The 17,500-nt window shown below is 39.0% G+C and overlaps 9 non-coding genes and 1 pseudogene across 9 annotated transcripts; 5 read left to right on the top strand and 5 right to left on the bottom strand.

Annotated features, from left to right (window-relative positions):
• Positions 1-1,270: 1,270 nt before the first annotated feature.
• On the top strand, positions 1,271-1,343 carry Trnag-ucc (transfer RNA glycine (anticodon UCC)). Its single transcript has one exon. It is a non-coding gene; the product is annotated as a tRNA-Gly (tRNA).
• Positions 1,344-2,099: 756 nt separating this feature from the next.
• Trnaq-uug (transfer RNA glutamine (anticodon UUG)) lies at positions 2,100-2,171 on the bottom strand. The gene has a single exon. It is a non-coding gene; the product is annotated as a tRNA-Gln (tRNA).
• Positions 2,172-2,395: 224 nt separating this feature from the next.
• Trnag-ucc (transfer RNA glycine (anticodon UCC)) lies at positions 2,396-2,467 on the top strand. Its single transcript has one exon. It is a non-coding gene; the product is annotated as a tRNA-Gly (tRNA).
• Positions 2,468-3,167: 700 nt separating this feature from the next.
• LOC148741138 (basic phospholipase A2 taipoxin alpha chain-like) lies at positions 3,168-7,721 on the top strand (annotated as a pseudogene).
• On the bottom strand, positions 3,256-3,327 carry Trnaq-cug (transfer RNA glutamine (anticodon CUG)). Its single transcript has one exon. It is a non-coding gene; the product is annotated as a tRNA-Gln (tRNA).
• On the bottom strand, positions 3,951-4,022 carry Trnaq-cug (transfer RNA glutamine (anticodon CUG)). The gene has a single exon. It is a non-coding gene; the product is annotated as a tRNA-Gln (tRNA).
• A 1,266-nt stretch (positions 7,722-8,987) lies between the features above and the next one.
• Positions 8,988-9,059, top strand: Trnag-ucc (transfer RNA glycine (anticodon UCC)). The gene has a single exon. It is a non-coding gene; the product is annotated as a tRNA-Gly (tRNA).
• Positions 9,060-9,818: 759 nt separating this feature from the next.
• On the bottom strand, positions 9,819-9,890 carry Trnaq-cug (transfer RNA glutamine (anticodon CUG)). The gene has a single exon. It is a non-coding gene; the product is annotated as a tRNA-Gln (tRNA).
• Positions 9,891-10,509: 619 nt separating this feature from the next.
• On the bottom strand, positions 10,510-10,581 carry Trnaq-cug (transfer RNA glutamine (anticodon CUG)). Its single transcript has one exon. It is a non-coding gene; the product is annotated as a tRNA-Gln (tRNA).
• A 455-nt stretch (positions 10,582-11,036) lies between these two features.
• Positions 11,037-11,108, top strand: Trnag-ucc (transfer RNA glycine (anticodon UCC)). The gene has a single exon. It is a non-coding gene; the product is annotated as a tRNA-Gly (tRNA).
• The last annotated feature ends 6,392 nt before the right edge of the window (positions 11,109-17,500 follow it).

Here is a 17,500-nt window from a genome sequence, read left to right as displayed (position 1 = left end):
AATGGAAATGTTGGAAGGAAGTGCCATCATTTGTCTCTTTTCGACGAAGTGTGAGTCAGGGAAAGCTGTCCATTTCCCTTGTACAATGTACTTCTTCCTTTTTTTCTCTTTCTAGATCCCCCTCACATAAAAAATTTTATATTTCGGAATATGCAACTAAAAAAGGAAATACGATTAATCCTATCTATGAAAATTATCCATAGAGCAAATGTAACTAAGAAAGGACGATAATCTCCACAAGAGTGTATCAAGTTAAGAGATAAATAAATCATTGATTTCTTCTTCTTGTATTATTTCGAAAAGGGCGACCATCTTCTTTAAATCTGCGGAAAAGCCCAACCGTTGTCCGTGACTTAAATCTAGCTTTTTATGTGACAGGGATCTTAAGATCGGATTATTTTTTGTGTGGCATACCGTTGTACAAGGGAGATGGACAGCTTACCCCAACATGCATTAAGCCGAAAAAGAAGCAGAGCGTGGACCTCCTCCCTGCATTGACATTGTGTTTACACGATCAAACAGACTTCCCCTATATTCAGTGTCGTTAAAACGGGGCTCTTAATAGAATTTGGTGCGGAGAGTACCCAGCCGAGGCGCTAAACACTTCCCTTTAATTTTCCATTTCTGTACAAAGTACCACATACGGTCCCAAATTATTTCATTCTTATCATTTGCATGCAAGGTAGTTCTTATATTTAATGTAGTGCAGTGCTAGGACACTACTCTTGATCATTTCCATATAGCTACGAAATTTTGATTTCTTAACCTTAAAACAATTGTTACCAAGAGTTATCATGCTATTTTTAGTGGCAGATCTGTACCCGTGAAACCTCTTTTAAAAGTATCTTTCCTACAGTTGCTATTCCTCTGGTTAAATACCATTGCCGGCCGACGCATTCATTTCTTTACAAAGTACCACATACGCTCCCAAATTATTTCATTCTTATCATTTGCATGCAAGGTAGTTCTTATATTTAATGCAGTGCGGTGCTAGGGCACTACTATTCATCATTTGCGTATAACTACGAAATTTTATTTCTTAACCTTAAAACAATTGTTACCAAGCGTTATCGTGCTATTTTTATTGGCAGATCTGTACCCGTGAAACCTATTTTGAAAGTATCTTTCCTACAGTTGCTATTCCTCAGGTTAAATACCATATGCCGGTCGACGCATTCATTTTGTCCACCAGTTGTGTAGCGCTTGCAACAGAAAAATGTGACACAAGGTGTGATACGAAAATTGACTTCAAATAAGTCTGTGCATGAGCGGCGTCGGTGGTATAGTGGTGAGCATAGCTGCCTTCCAAGCAGTTGACCCGGGTTCGATTCCCGGCCGAGCAAAGGTCCTAGTCATGTATTTCGTATAGATGACGTCACCTCAGAAATGACATTTTGTCTTAAAAGAGAAATAGATTCCGACTAGATTACGTGCGTCTGTTCATACTAGTTCGCAGAAGACGTTAAAATATATGGAGAATGTCTGTGACACACTCGGCTGCGCCTCGTTTGCCGCTTTTTTGTTCCTATCACATTGTGAGTTGACCTGTTACTGAACAGGCGCACGGCGGCGTGGAATCTAATAGGTGTGTGAACTCAACTGTGGCATCAATAACATATAAGAACAATGAAACAGAAGTTTTTACTGAGTTTAATTACCTTCGGCAATGATATAGACTACGTCGAGTGACTGGATACCTGATTGGGTAGCCATGCATAAGAAGCTGACATTTTTTAAACTTATAAAGGGGAAAAGTTTGTAAAGAAACTGTGGTGCTACGTCTTTGGGGGTAACAAGGTAATTTGGCTATATCAACTAAGTTGGAATTGTAATTTGGCCACCGTATAAACAGTTAATAATGACTGACGTTTCGAGGGTTAGCCCTTCGTCAGAGCGAAGGCTTCTAAAACTTGTCGAATTCATTGAATTCATTTCGTTTCTTTTCATCGGACCGAAAAAAAAAAAAAAAAAACATTCCTAGCTTCTCGTTCTGAATTCTTCTTATAAGAAAATGCAGCTGCTAAGGTTTACCGTCCAGTCTGCTCTGTTCGACGTTGATTTTGCAATTGATTACTGTGGTAAAAATGTAACTGAGGACAAGGTCCCACCGAGATTTGAACTCGGATCGCTGGATTCAAAGTCCAGAGTGCTAACCATTACACCATGGGACCAAACAAACAATTATAACCATATTATTTTGGAGTAGGAATCTGCAGAATCATCTTTGATTGATATGGATAATATTAGGCACAATAAATCAAATATACTCTAAGAACCTTTTCCACAGTTGTTTTCCTACGAAAGATAAGTCCTTGTTCTCATAGCTCATATTAGCACAAGAGAGATTTTTCAGTAAACTAATTAAAAGGGATTTTCATCTACACATTGCGTTCGAGCGTCGGTGGTATAGTGGTGAGCATAGCTGCCTTCCAAGCAGTTGACCCGGGTTCGATTCCCGGCCGACGCAAAGGTCTTACTGATAACCTAACTATTTATTTTTATCATAATGGGCAGACGTATAGATGAAGTCACCTCAAGAATTACTTTTGTCTTAAAAGAGAAATAGATTCCGAATAGATGCCGTGCGTCTGTTCGTACTAGTTCGCAGAAGTCGTAAAAATATGTGCAGAATGTCTGTGACGGACACACTCGGCTGCGCCTCGTTTGCCACTTTTTGTTCCTATCACATTGTGACGCCATCTTTGACCTGTTACTGAACAGGCGCACGGCAACGTGGAATCTAATAGGTGTGTGAACTCAACTGTGGCATCAATAACATATAAGAACAATGAAACAGAAGTTTTTACTGAGTTTAATTACCTTCGGCAATGATATAGACTACGTCGAGTGACTGGATACCTGATTGGGTAGCCATGCATAAGAAGCTGACATTTTTTAAACTTATAAAGGGGAAAAGTTTGTAAAGAAACTATGGTGCTACGTCTTTGGGGGTAACAAGGTAATTTGGCTATATCAACTAAGTTGGAATTGTAATTTGGCCACCGTAAAGAGTTAATACTGACGTTTCGAGGGTTAGCCCTTCGTCAGAGCGAAGGCTTCTAGAACTTGTCGAATTCATTGAATTCATTTCGTTTCTTTTCATCGGACCAAAAAAAAAAAAAAAAAAACATTCCTAGCTTCTCGTTCTGAATTCTTCTTATAAGAAAATGCAGCTGCTAAGGTTTACCGTCCAGTCTGCTCTGTTCGACGTTGATTTTGCAATTGATTACTGTGGTAAAAATGTAACTGAGGACAAGGTCCCACCGAGGTTTGAACTCGGATCGCTGGATTCAGAGTCCAGTGTGCTAACCATTACACCATGGGACCCATCAGTCGATAACGTGCGGATCCAGGAGAGCGCAAAATAAAGTGGATGTAGTTAAATACCAAAAAGAAATTAGATTATTGCAGAGAACTACCCATAATTATTAATAATGCCAAATTACAAAAGAAAGTGAGGCTCATGAAGAGCTTTTCCTTTACCATCCAACGGAGTCCACCCAAATATTACCTTGGATTAGGAATCTGCAATTATCTTTGATTGACATAGATTATATGAGGCACAATAAATCAAATTTACTCTGAGAAGAACCTTTTCCACAGTTGTTTTCCTAAGTAAGAGAAGTCCTTGTCAGTCATAGCATATATCAGCACTATATAGATTTTTCCAGTAAACTGTTTAAAAAGGATTTTCATCTAAACAATTCATTCATTTATAAAATATCCGAGCGTCGGTGGTATAGTGGTGAGCAGAGCTGCCTTCCAAGCAGTTGGCCCGGTTTGGATTCCCGGCCGACGCATTTAGTTTGTCCTTGTGTAATGTTTGCCACAGTAAAATGTAAAAAGGAGTTGTCTACTCATGTTCCTCCCTGAATTAGTTTACATGGACAGGAGAGTTTCAAAATTTTCTTTTCCTTATCACTTTGCTCAAGTAAAAATATAAAAGGACAAGGTCCCACCGAGATTTGAACTCGGATCGCTAGATTCAGAGTCCAGAGTGCTAACCATTACACCATGGGACCTAACAGACAATAACATTTGGACTCAGGAGATAGAAAAATAAAGTGAATGTACGTGACAGTTCTCTTGCTTCTGATTCTGACTTGAACTTGGACCAAAGAGAGAGCAAAATATAGTAAGTGTAGTTCAATACCAAATGCTAGTTTGATTATAGCAGAGAACCTCCAATAATCATTATTGCCAAATTACGAAAGAAAGTGAGGCTCATGAAGACCTTATCCTTTACTATCCACCAGAGTCCACCGTGACATTATCTTGGATTGGGAATCTGCAGAATCATCTTTGATTGATATGGATAATATTAGGCACAATAAAACAAATTTACTCTAAGAACCTTTTCCACAGAGTTGACCCGGGTTCGATTCCCGGCCGACGCATTTATTTTGTCCTTGTATGAAGTCCAGATTCAAAGTCAAGTCAAGCTTAATGTTGTCACAATACAGCACAGAGGCAAGGTTTCCTTATTGTAAGAACGATCAAAGTTTTCAGTTTTGTAGCTGCTTAATTTATTCTGGTTTGTTGGTCGTCGCAGCTCAAGTGTTGGTAATTTGCTTCAATGCTTCCTCTACGTATGATGCACGATCCTCGCAGTAGATAGCGCTATTTAAGCAATAGCGAAAATCAGACCTGAAAAAATCAGGCCTGTACGGGATTCGAACCACTGACCTCTGCGATACTAGTACAGCGCTCTTACCAATTGAGCTAACAAGCCAACTGGGAGCAGGCCGTTAAGTTGATTCGTAATAAACCGGTGAAAGTGATAAATGATATACAATGAAATATATGAAGTTCATATATTTTGAACTGCGGTATTAGATACGTATGATGCACGATCCTCGCAGTAGATAGCGCTATTTAAGCAATAGCGAAAATCAGACCTGAAAAAAATCAGGCCTGTACGGGATTCGAACTACTGACCTCTGCGATTCTAGTGCAGCGCTCTTACCATTTAAGCTAACAAGCCAAGTGGGAGCAGGCCGTTAAGTTGATTCGTAATAAACCCGTGAAAGTGATAAATGAGATACAATGAAATGTATGAAGTTCATATATTTTGAACTGCGGTATTAGATACGTATGATGCACGATCCTCGCAGCAGATAGCGCTATTTATGCAATAGCGAAAATCAGACCTGAAAAAAATCAGGCCTGTTTGGGACTCGAACCACTGACCTCTGCGATACTATAAATATTTAAGAACTCCTTATAGTCATTGTGTCTCATTTATCACTTTCACGGGTTTATTACGAATCAACTTAACGGCCTGCTCCCAGTTGGCTTGTTAGCTCAATTGGTAGAGCGCTGCACTAGTATCGCAGAGGTCAGTGGTTCGATTCCCGTACAGGCCTGATTTTTTTCAGGTCTGATTTTCGCTATTACATAAATAGCGCTATCTACTGCGAGGATCGTGCATCATACGTTAGTACAGATTGTCCCATGCAGTACATCAGACAGCAAATTGCTATAAGTCGCTCTGCATTAAAAATACCAAGAGATATGTTCAAAGTTGTTTTTTTCTTTTTTGCTTTTTTCTCCATAAAGAAGGTTCACAGAACTTAAATCGCTCAATATTTAATATGGAACTTGTCCTAACCACTGTCTTTGTTTTAATCCGACTGCAATCCGCTGACCAATAAATGCGGGAGCAAAATGTCCTCGATTTCTGGCGATGTGCTTTCGAAGAAATAAGATTAATCCTACGTATGAAAATTATCCACAAAGCAAATGTAAATATGAAAGAACGATCGTCACTGGTTATCACTGTAGTAAAATAAGGGATGTTATCAATTTTTCTTTGTACTACTGCATGAAAGTGAATGAAAGGGGATCTGAGATACCTTTCAGTTACTTTACTTGATTTGCACATAGTGTTTTATAGTTTTGGCGCCAGAGCGTTGTCCCAGGGAGTGTGGGGACCAACCCCTCTTTTTATTTAAAGTCGCGAAAAATCCAATATTCAAAAATAACTGTCAGCCAGAGATCACGAAAAGATCTAAAAGATGTATGGAATGCCCTACGAATTTTTGACTTGCTTCCTCTAGCAACCAGTACAAAAATAAACGGCCACCATACATCAGAAACCTTCAAAGTTACAGTAACGCTTCAAAACGAAAGCGCGAATCATTACTATATAAAATAACTGTGTTTGGTACGCATGTCCTTGGGGCCTTCTTGTCCATGATTGAAGCCCTTGTTCCTTCCAACTGTTATTCATTCTATCCCAGCAGTGTTGCTCATTTTGTGTAGGTGCTTTCAGAAGTTTCTCGCGGCTTTTCGTGACTTTCATGACTTTCCATTCCCCCTGAAAACCAAGTTATCCCCCAAACTTTTCCGATCGTCTCCCTCCAGGCGATAACCCTCAATGGCTTTATAGTCAACGTTGGCCAGTTTTGCCTTTTTTCTCAATGCTAATCCCATACTGATACTCCGCAGAACCTTGTGTAGATTTTCTGGATTAAGAAGGTTTTAAAATAAGCACGAATGACATAAACGGTGAACTCTCTCAATAGAACTTTGTAGTAATCTATCCCCGATCTGTTGATTCAAGATCGAATAAGAGTTTGAAACGTTTTGTTTTTCTTTAGAGAGGAAATCCAGAGAGCCTGGAAAGAAACCCTCAGATCGTGGACAAGAACACACAATGAACTGAATCCACATGATAATTTATCCCGTGCCACGGCTGTGGGGAAAATATTCTCCACTGCACCACTCCAACTCTTCTGTTCAGTAATGACATAGATGGACGTTCCCTTTCTTTCTGGGAAGAAAACTGATTTGATTATAACAGAGTGTTTGTGATAAGATTGTGCCCCATTGAGGTTGGCAATTGATATTTGGGAAATTTCTCTAGGAAGCAATCAGTACTGTTTTTGGCTTTAACAAAAACAACAATCTGATAGAGGCAGTAAATGATGTTAGTTATAAACTGCTCTAATTTCAGATGCTGTCAAATTGACAATGAGTATTACGGTCGCATTATGAACGATCCAGACGTGTAGGTTCTTTTCGTATGTTTATTGGAAAATATACGGTAGGGATGACACCTGTACTGGTTGTGTTAAGTCAAGATAAGTTTAGAATTTGTTTTATTTACATTAGAGTCTTTGTAAACCTTGTGAACTTTCCGTTTTTTTTTTTGCGGTACCCAAAGCAGTTCCCTCGACAGATGTCCCGTGGTAAAAAATGGGCGAATTGTTTAAATAGGTGGGATTGAAGAAGTGCCAATATGTTCTATCTTTGTAGTTTTAAGCGATGAAATTGAAAGAGTAGAATAAAACGGTCACTGGTTTTCTATTTTTCTTTCTAATTTGCAATTATGGGAATCTTATATCGCTAATAAAATTGATTGATAAATTATAAAATATGTTCTTTAATGATCAATCTTCTTCTCAACGTTCAAGTCATATTTGTACTTTAATTATCTTTTATCATTGCAAAGGTCTAAAAAGACTACAATAATTAATAACTAATGATGATATTGCTTCAACTAATAATAGTTATATTAACATGCCGTAATGGCTCTTTTTCTACAAAACTTAGCTGATGAAGAGGGTTCATGTGAGCGGACTATTTGTGAATGTGACGGAGCAGCAGCCAGGTGTTTTGCCGCGTCAGAATGGAATGAAGAGCATTTTAATTGGCCACCCGAACAGTGTTGACGCACAAAAGAACGACACCAGCACTGAAGAAAAGTTGAGAATAGAGAGAGAGAGAGAGAAATGGAAACAAACTTCTTATAATTTAATTTTACATATAACTACGCATAAAATTATAGGAGAGACTGTAATGATAAAAAAACTGAAGGAATACACAAAACCAAGTCTGACCGAAATTTAATTATTTTATGTGAGAGGGATCTAGAAAGAGAAAGAAATAAAAAAGTACATTTTACAAGGGAAATGGACAGCTTTCTCTGACTTGCATTTCGTCGAAAAGAGGCAAATGATGGCACTCCCTTCCTACATTTCCTTTGACTTTACACGACCAGACAGACTCGCCGCGCTTTCAGCGGGGATTTTAACAAATTTCGGTGTGGGGACGAAAGAGCCAGGAGATTACAATTTCTTTCCATTATTACCAACCTTACCGTGTTAAATTTAGTTGCGTATCTGTACCTAAAAAATTTCCACTGAAAACATTCTCCCTATAGTTGCTATTCCTCTGGTCAAATGTCAAATACTGATCGCAGCGAACCACTCATAATTATTATTACCAAATTACAGAAGAAAGTGAGGCTCGTGAAGACCTCTTAACACTTTACTTTCATTTTAATATCTGGAGCCTAAGGAAACACGGAATCATCTTCGATTGAATTGGATGATATGAGGCACAATCGATCAAACTTTATACTAGCAATTGCTCTTTTTCTAGGTTACTTTTTGAAGACAAGTTCTCGTTCTTTTAGTCCATTCAACTCAAGATAAATGTGGCCGTAAGCTATTTAAATAGGGGTTTGCCATTTGTTACTTATTTATACATCTAAAGCATCGGTGGTATAGTGGTGAGCATAGCTGTCTTCCAAGCAGTTGACCCAATTTCGATCCTCGGCCGATGGAGTCATTTTATCCTCATAAGAAGAATTTTTAAACAGTTTTTGTCTAATTCTAGCTCCTTCAAATATGTATCGCTGGTCACTGTAAAATGTAACACATGCTGTGCGACGCCTCATTTCCTCTTTGAATGAATGAGCATGAAACAGACTAATCAACAGTTTTTACATTTCTGTTTTACACTTTTCGATTCATTTACAATAATGACTCGTCGACATTGAAAGCCAATACATTTTGAACAATTTCACCGCTCCGCTCAATAACAAGTTCTGTGCGTTTGATTTATATTTCAATCCCAGGATTTGCGTCTTTACAATGATTACTTTTCAGGTCCTGGCTTATTTACAACCTGTTACTTAAAAAAAGGTCATTAACTCCCTATTATGATACTCTGGCTTCAAATCAGTCTGTGTATAAGCGGCGTCGGTGGTATAGTGGTGAGCATAGCTGCCTTCCAAGCAGTTGACCCGGGTTCAATTCCCGGCCGACGCAAACGTCCTACTGATAGCCTAGTTATTTATTTTCATCAAAATGGGCAGACGTATAGATGACGTCACCTCAATAATTACTTTTTTGTCTTAAGAGAAATAGATTCCGAATAGATGTCTTAATGGTTCGCAGAAGACGTTAAAATATGTGGAGAATGTCTGTGACACGCTCGGCTGCGCCTCGTTTGCCACTTTTTCCCATCACATTGTGACGCCATCTTTGACCTGTTACTGAACAGGCGCACAGCGACCTGGAATTTAATAGGTGTAGGGACTCAATTGTGGCATCAATAACATATAAAAACAATGAAACAGAAGTTTCACTGAGTTTAATTACCTTCGGCGATGATAAAGACTACGTCGAGTGACTGGATACCTGATTTGGTAACCATGCATCAGAATCTGACGTTTTTCAAAGTTATAAAGGGGAAAAGTTTGTAAAGAAACTGTGGTGCTACGTCGTTGGGGGTAACAAGGTAATTTGGCTAAATCAACTAAGTTGAAATTGTAAATTGGCTACCGTAAAGAGTTCAAGTTGACGTTTCGAAGGTTAGCCCTTCGTCAGAGCGAATGGCTTCTCAAACTTGTCGAATTCATTGAATTCGTTTTTTTTTCATCGGACCGAAAAAAAAAAAACATTCCTAGCTTCTTGTTCTTAATTCCTCTTATAAGAAAATGCAGCAGCTAAGGTTTACCGTTCAGTCTGTTCTCTTCGACGGTAATTTTGCAATTGATACTGCTGTGGTAAAAATGTAAAGGGACAAGGTCCCACCGAGATTTGAACTCGGATCGCTGGATTCAGAGTCCAGCGTGCTAACCATTACACCATGGGACCCATCAGACAACAACATGCGGATCGAGGAGAGAGCAAAGAAAAGTGGATGTACTTAAATACCAAATGCTAATTTGATTAGTGCAGAGAACCACCCATAATTATTATTGTCAAATTGCAAAAGAGTTTTTCCTTTATACTATCCAACGGAGTGCACCGTGATATTACCTTGGATTAGGAATCTGCATAATCATCTTTGATTGACACGGATGATGCGAGGCACAATAAAAACATCCGAGTGCCGGTGGTATAGTGGTGAGCATAGTTGCCTTCCAAGCAGTTGACCCGGATTCGATTCCCGTCCTTGTATAACGCTTGCCACAATAATTTGTAAAACGAGTTGTGCTACACCTATGTTCCTCCCTGAATTAGTTTACATGGACAGGAGAGTTTCAGAATGTTCTTTTCCTTGTTACTTTGCTCGAGTAAAAATATAAAAGGACAAGGTCTCACCATTTCGTTTCTTTTTATCGGACCAGGAAAAAAAAAACATTCCTAGCTTCTCGTTCTGTGTGAATTCCTGTTAAAAGAAGATGCAGCTGCTAGGGTCTACCGCCTACTCTGTTTGACCGTAATTTTGCAATTGATGCTGATGCTGCTGTGGTAAAAATGTAAAAGGACAAGGTCCCACCGAGATTTGAACTCAGATCGCTGGATTCAGAGTCCAGAGTGCTAACCATTACACCATGGGACCTAACAGACAATAACGTTTGGACTCAGGAGATAGAAAAATAAAGTGAATGTACGTGACAGTTCTCTTGCTTCTGATTCTGACTTGAACTTGGACCAATGAGAGAGCAAAACATAGTAAGTGTAGTTCAATACCAAATGCTAGTTTGATTATAGCAGAGAACCTCCAATAATCATTATTGCCAAATTACGAAAGAAAGTGAGGCTCATGAAGACCTTATCCTTTACTATCCACCAGAGTCCACCGTGACATTATCTTGGATTGGCAATCTGCAGAATCATCTTTGATTGATATGGATAATATTAGGCACAATAAAACAAATTTACTCTAAGAAGAACCTTTTCCACAGTTGTTTTCCTACGAAAGATAAGTCCTTGTTCTCATATCTCATATTAACACAAGAGAGATTTTTTCAGTATACTATCTAAAAGGGATTTTCATCTGAATATTTCATTCGAGCGTGGGTGGTATAGTGGTGAGCATAGCTGCCTTCCAAGCAGTTGACCCGGGTTCGATTCCCGGCCGACGCATTTATTTTGTTATTTTATATGAAGTCCAAATTCAAAGTCAAGTCAAGCTTAATGTTGGCACAATACAGCACAGAAGCAAGGTTTCCTTATTGTAACAATGATCAAAGTTTTCAGTTTTGTAGCTGTTTAATTTATTCTGGTTTTTTGGTCGTCGCAGCTCGAGTGTTGGTAATTTGCTTCAATGCTTCCTCTCTTTACAATTCTAACATTTGTTCAGCTATTCAAATTATTTTACATTTCATTCGAGGAAGATTTAAGTACTCCCTTGCTCGATAAACGGAAAACGTTTATCATTAATAGCAGTACATTTTTTCTTTATCCCATGTTTCTCGTTCTTTATTTTTTTATACAGTTAACTCGATCTGCTCCATAGTGACCAAACAAAAACTTTACCGGGCTTGTACCTCTCTTTCCTTGTGTGTACGTTTGTGTAGATCAATTTAGGCATTTGGAAAGCACTTTCGCGCTTAAAGTTGAGATCTAGCTAAAGTAAACACAATTCATCTTACCCACATGCTTGTCATGTATCAAAGCTGGGTTAATTGTTTGATCCTAAAAGTATAATTCTTCGCAGTCTGATCAAGCAGCGCACGCAAACGACGTTTAAAACAAAGGAATTAGCCCTTATCCTGACCAAGTACCGTCGAAAGTATTATTGATAGACGCTTTTGATTGACTAACAATGGAAGCTTTCAAAAGAATATCCTTCGAGTATTTGATTCATTCAGAAATAAAGTTGCACAAATTTCAGATACCAAACATAAGCTTTTGAACGGCTTCAGCATTGAGCAGTGACAATATCGACCCTTTCTTGATCGAGAGTTAGGCAAAGATGTGGTCAGTTCTCGCCATGATCGCTTTTGTAGCAGTTTTTGAAAGTGTTACGTCACTCCCAAATCAGGTAGTTATCAACGGACCTATTTTTAAGTAACGGGAGATAGGAATGTGGTAAACGTGGTTTTAGAGGAGATTTCCATCGAGTAAGAGGAAACCTTAAATATGGGCCTGGTATGATAGAGTACGATTCCCGACCGACGCATTCATTTTGTCCACCACGTGTATAACGCTTGCCCCTGAAAAATGTCATACAAGTTGTGATAGGAAAGTTGACGTTAGCGCGCCGCGGGAAGGTCTTGGAGTGACGCACATGCATTGCACGAGCTGCATGAATGAAGCGCTGGAAAATAACCTTTTCTTCTAGTAGTAGTGCTAAGTTTTCTCCGCGGTGCGCTGACAGCAATTTTTTTCAGTGAAAAATTCAGACTGTGTCGATTTGGATCTGAGTTTGTATAGCCGAGATGCAGAGGCCCTCTGCATTTTGTTAGCATTGTTGAAGGGATATTACACCATAAAGCGTTTCTGTAGTTGTAAAAAACCCACGCCTCGTTTTTGAGTTGAAAGAAATTCGAAATTTCTTACTTATGATTTTTTCACTTGATGTGCTGAATGTGAATGTTAACGACAGACATGATTTGACTGTTTATTCCAAATCTTTGTTCTTACGGGTTTCTCTCATGTTTGATATTTTTAATAAGAGCGTAGTAGAGGATGGGAGAGAAAGAGGGATTGTACCACATGCAATTTTTGTCTGTTTATAATGATCATGTAATCTTTGATTGAGCGAGAGCCAAACTTCACATTGAGTATGCCGGAGTATGCCCGAGTATGGCGGTCGGTCGCAAAATTAGGCTCTCTGCGAATGTTTGTATATTTCTCTGCATCTATGTGTCTTTTTCAAACTACAAGTCCTTACATCTACAGACGAACACTTCACTAAATGACAGCGATGTGTATTTTGTTTCAAAAAAGAGCTGCAGGATTGAAATTTCGGGAAATTTACGACAACAGAGGAGTCGCTACATCGCCCGGCAAAATGGCGCTGCTTCAACGAAGTTAGCTAAATTTTTGAAGATAACGCAGCTGACTTTCTATGCTTCAGCTGCCATCATTCTGTCTGGCGACGTTTGTCCTCAGCCTGGTCCTTTAAACCATGTGGACTTTGATGTTCCATCCTTCTGTATCAAAGCCAATGGCCTGTCTATAGCTCATCTCAATGTTAGAAGTATAACCGGCAAAATCGACCAACTAAATCTTGTTATGAGTAACATCAAAGGCCCCGATATCTGGACATTCTCGGAGACCTGGCTCTCACACAGTATTCAGGATGAGGAAATTCACATTTTTAAGTTTTGAAAAGGATTTATTTGCAATAAATCACCTAGGATACAAAATAAAAGTGCTTAACGCACGTGGGCTTGGCCCTGACTAAATTATTTAAACAGTCCAGAGTTCAGTTCATAATTACTAAGAAAAACAATGATGAGGCTAGAGATAAATTAATTATGATAACGATGATGAGATTAAGGCTAGGAGTAGCTAAGGCTAAACTATTGTGACTTAAGGGCATTTAACTAGAAATAGATTAACTAATATAATGATCTAATGTACTAGAAATAAATTAAATATTATTACTTAAAGTCATTTTACTAATATAATGATCTAATGTACCAATGTAGTAATCCTAATATTTACAGTAGTAGTCTGTATGAGTCACCCTCAATCGCACAAATTGAGGGGGACTCCCAGGCCTTCTTAAAGCTGGACAGCGGAAATCTGAAAAAATCGCAAGCGATTTTAGCTTTGATATCCCCGAGGATATATCGGGTTATACCCTCAGGAGAGTCATTCCCATTATGAAAGGTAGATTTATTTCGAAATTTCCAAATACCAAAAAGAATTGTTTTAATAAGAAAACGAGCTATACGAGAACTCTTAGGATTAACAGGGGTCCAGCGAAAGAAGAAAACATGTGTACAAGAGGAGGAGAAACTGGTATCAAGAACCGAGGAGATGATGGGAGTAAAATGGGACCACACAGATTTCACGCGAGAACAATTAAGGAAACAATGATCAATGGTCTCTTTACGCGAACAAAAAGCGCATTTGTCTGAGTCGATATAACCCCAATTCCTAAGTGAGTCGCGGACTTTAGTGGCGCGAAGCACGATCGACCAAAGAATGTCATTTTTGTAATTCTCAGTAAAATCATCGCGAACTAATTTCCAGAAATCGTCAAGATCGAAACCAATCGGGAGGAAGGGATTCCAAAAACGATGAAGAATTGGGGAGGTAGAGTTTTCTTTCAAAAGGACTTGATAGCATTGTTTAGAGGAAAATTCAAAATCACCCCACTCCTTGCGGGAAAGAATCCCGCGAAGAGTGGTGAAAGCTAAGAGAAATTTATCATAATAAGAAGTTAAAATCTGTGTGCTCGGAGTGGAGTTGTCACGAAGAGAACGCCACTCCGGTCGACAAGAAGCAAGTCTAGAGCCTAAAAAGTATTTTGCAAGATAAAAGGATTTCGAATCAGAGTTACTTAAATTAGAAATTACTGAAGCCAATTTAAGTGAATTGCCTTTGATCTGAAAATTTGAAATGCCGAGGCCCCCCTTAGAAAGGGGTTGGTAACAAGTCGCTCGGCTAACGGTTTCGATTCGAGATCCCCAAATAAAAGGCCAAATTAAATTATTAACTTTAGAAAAAACCCATTGCGGTATACATAAAACTGCAGAAAGATAGAGAAGCTTACTTAGGCCTAGCACATTGACGATAAGAGATCGTCCTACGAGGGAGAGCGATCGAGATTTCCATAGATTGAGGTGTTTCTCTAGTTTTTCGAGTTTGGGTTGCCAATTATCAAGTTCAGTATTTTGGCCAAAAACAACACCCAAAATTTTCATTTTGGATACCCATTTGAGGCCAAGTGGCTGGTCGCTGCGTGTACGCCAGGCTCCCAGCCACATGGCCTCCGTCTTTGCAACATTGAGACGCGCTCCAGAGCCACGCTCGTAAACATTAATCATATTAAATAAAGCTTGTAAGGAACGGTAAGATTTAACAATACAAGTCGTATCGTCAGCATAATTTCCAATTTTGTAAGAAAGGCCACGCGCGCCTGGAAGGAGAAAGCCTTCGATCTCGGGGTTATTTCGAATTTTACACGCGAGGGTTTCAACACATAAAACATATAGTAGGGGGGACAGGGAATCCCCCTGTCTGACCCCGCGGGCCAAAGGAATCGCGTCAGTCAGCCATTCATTAACAATGATTCGCATATTAGCACCATTGTACAGGGTGTCGATCCAAAAACAAAAGGACGGGCCGAAACCAAACTGGGGTAAAAGGTTTTGCAAAAAAGTACGATTAACTCGATCAAAGGCTTTCTCTTGATCCAAACTAAGCAAAATACCGGTTTCATTCGTACGATCGATATAATCTAAAATATCTCTAAGCAAATGTAGGTTTGAAGCGATTTTACGACCGGGCACAGAGCATGTTTGATCAGGGTGAACAATGTATTCTAACACTTTAGAGAGACGCGAAGAAAGAACTTTTGAACATAACTTATAATCAACATTTAAAAGAGAAATTGGGCGCCAATTTTTTAAATTTTTCCGATCTCCTTTCTTAAAAATAACGCGCGTGTTGCTTGTTTTCATCGAATCGCACATTTCTCCAGCTTGATAACATGCATTTAGAACACGACATAAATAAGGTGACAAGCGATCCCAAAACTTAACATAAAATTCAACCGAAAGGCCATCAGGGCCAGGCAACTTATTCCTATTCATATTTTTAATAGCAGAAATAAGTTCTTCAAGCGTCATCTCGCCTTCGCAGGATGACGCCTGATCGAGAGTTAATTTCCGTGAAAGGGAAGATAAAAGATCATTTTGGAAAGCAGTATCTATCGGCTCTTCAGAGAAGAGCTGAGTATAAAAATCGACATGAGCTTTTTCCATGTCCTCTTGGGAGAACATTTCAATACCATTAGAATCATAAACTGAAGAAATGTGAGATCGTTGAGCTTTCATTTTTTGCAGATTAAAAAAATATCGGCTCGGGCGTTCGCCCTCTTCTAGCCATTCAGCTTTACTGCGAATAATTATTCCTTCGGCCTGCTTAATTCGAAGAGCTTTTAGGCGGCATTCGGTATCAGAAATTAGTGAAATAACAGAACTGTCTCCGTCAACTAAACGTTGACGTAGACGAATCAACTTATTTGTGAGTATAACTTGATCTCTTTGTAATTGCCTTCGTTTTTTGCGAGAATAAGAAATCGATTCTTCTTTAATGGATTGTTTAAAAAACTCCCACCAATCCTGGAGGCACGGAAAGCAAGGTAAAAACCGTATATGATTATCAATTAATTTCTCCATAGTAGCGCAAAAAGTCTTATCATTCAAGAGAGAATTATTAAAGCACCAAAATCCTGGGCCGCGTTTGACACCGGTGGGAATATCGAAAACAAGAGAGACAAAATCATGATCTGACATTGAACAAGGGATAATATCACATTTAATACCAGGTGACAACAAGTCTTTAGAAATCAGAAATTTATCAAGTCGACTCCCAATTGACCGCGAAGGGTTGAACCATGTAAATTCCTTAGCTCTGGGATGTAAATAACGCCAGATGTCAACAAGCGAAAAATCATTTTTCAAACCGTCATATTCCTTGTGTATCGAAATATTCCCACCGAATTTGTCAAGAGCATTATTATAGCAATTGAAATCGCCACCAATAACGATCGCAGATGAAGGAATAAAAAAATCATGGATTGAATCAAAAAAGCGTTTCCGATCGGTAAGATTGGTGGGAGCGTAAATATTGACTAAATTAAGATCGACATCATTGCACCTGATCAAAACACTGACGATACGACCATGTGAGTCTTTTTTCCAAGATAAAACTTCGCCTGAAAATTTTGGAGAAATCAGAGTAGCGGCCCCACCTTGTTTACCAGAGGCTGGGGACCAAAAACTACGGCCTAACTATCTACGGGACAAAGACTGGATGGTAGGCTCAGAATGAATTAAAGTTTCTTGTATGAAACAGACATCACAATTAGATTTCTCGATCAAATCAAATAAAAAATTATAAGTAAAGGGGTTTGCTAGCCCCCTAACATTAATAGTGATAAATTTGAAAGAAAAAACTTGGAAAAAAGACTCACTAGAGGAAAAACAAAGGCTTACTTGGATTTCTTAGAATTTCTATTTCGTCCTTTCTTTTTTTCCGCAGGAGACGCTTTTCGGTTTGGGGATAGATCAGAGGACTTTCTTTTAAGATCATGAGATATTTCCATTTCAGCTTCAGGTGTAGTTGTAGGAGTCGAAGAGGCGGTAGAAGTAGGCGTCAGGGATGCAGTAGGAACAGGAATTGAAGATCGTGATTTAGCAGAAACAGGTGCTGGTTGCGTAGGTTTGCGAATACAGGCCAGAGATGAGTCGCTGGAAAGTTTAGCGGGTGTACGGCGGGAAGAAGACGTGATAGCGCATTTTATTGAAGCAATAAAGCCTTGCGAAGTGATAAGTGGTGATTCCGTAACG

Source organism: Stylophora pistillata, chromosome 1 (assembly GCF_964205215.1).
Source record: "Stylophora pistillata chromosome 1, jaStyPist1.2, whole genome shotgun sequence".
NCBI classification, from domain to species: domain Eukaryota; kingdom Metazoa; phylum Cnidaria; class Anthozoa; order Scleractinia; family Pocilloporidae; genus Stylophora; species Stylophora pistillata.
Note: the sequence above shows the minus strand (reverse complement) of the source record. Positions and strands in the feature narration are given on the sequence as shown.